General features: G+C 40.0%; 1 protein-coding gene and 1 long non-coding RNA gene across 3 annotated transcripts in view; both read right to left on the bottom strand.

Annotated features, from left to right (window-relative positions):
* LOC116695664 (uncharacterized) overlaps positions 1-1037 on the bottom strand; it is an 813105-nt gene that overhangs the window by 305400 nt on the left and 506668 nt on the right. The gene's annotated exons all lie outside the window — the stretch shown is intronic.
* The window catches only part of LOC116695603 (kinase suppressor of Ras 1), a gene marked incomplete at its 5' end in the record, with an annotated part of 81929 nt that overhangs the window by 21986 nt on the left and 58906 nt on the right, over positions 1-1037 (bottom strand).

Here is a 1037-nt window from a genome sequence, read left to right as displayed (position 1 = left end):
ACACACACACACACACACACACACACACACACACACACACACAGAACAGTAATTCTTTACAGTTCTAGAAGAAGAATGTGTGATACCTTCGTTGGAAATTGAGTCTCGCCCTGACTTGCCATGTGAGTTTACTTTAATGTAGTTGTTGAATACAATGGATACCTAGGTCATTTGGTACCAAAACCAAAATAAACCAGAAAAACAGTGACCTCATCATCATAATGGCATTTGAATGGAGTTGGAGGAAGTTTAGGTTAAGTGAGAGGACATTAGTAGGATATATTCAGCAGTATTAAGTGATTAGTCTTTTTACTGCATGGCATTCTCTTCACAGGCTTGCTCATGTCATGTCATGCTCCTGTGTGGTGTAGACCACAAAATGCATTTGCTTCTTCAAACCTCATTCTGTCTAAAAGTTACTAATCTTAATTCTGCTGAATGTCAAGCTTCCATCCATATTCCAGTTACATTCCATAGAAAAGTGTGTATATCACTGGGTCTAAATGGGCACAGTTGACAATTTAACTCTATAGTATACAGTATGTTACCACTTTTCTTTGTAGGCAGCAGGACAAGCTTCAACAGAGATTATGCGAGTGGAGAAGGGAATGTATTCTGTGAAAAGTTGGGTCACCTGACTGGATTTGTGGAACATGGACCTGTCAACTTTTTATTCAGTGTAAATTAAAAGCAAAAGCCAGGCTGTCATAGAGGAACAAGTGGGCCCTTAGCAAACAAAACCAAGAAATAAAAACAAGTCAGTATCAAGCAGCATGAGGCACCACATTTAAAGGGCATTTGGGGGGCAATAAATGCCTGTGGGTCTAAATTGCTCAGTTAAAAAGCAGCCTACTGTCAGTTTGTTTTCTGAATTGCTCTTAAATGCCAGACCTGATGCAAGGCTGGTTCCTGGAATCTGCTGGCAAACTGTGAAAAAAAGGTTTACCCTACACTGCTTTATTTTACTGGAATGTTTTCTCAGCTCTAGTGTTTGTGTGTGTGTGTGTGTGTGTGTGTGTGTGTGTGTGTGTGTGTGT

The sequence above is a fragment of the Etheostoma spectabile genome, chromosome 9 (assembly GCF_008692095.1).
Source record: "Etheostoma spectabile isolate EspeVRDwgs_2016 chromosome 9, UIUC_Espe_1.0, whole genome shotgun sequence".
In the NCBI taxonomy this organism is placed as follows: Eukaryota; Metazoa; Chordata; class Actinopteri; order Perciformes; family Percidae; genus Etheostoma; species Etheostoma spectabile.
The sequence above is the reverse complement of the archived record's forward strand: the minus strand, read 5'-3'. Positions and strand labels throughout refer to the sequence as shown.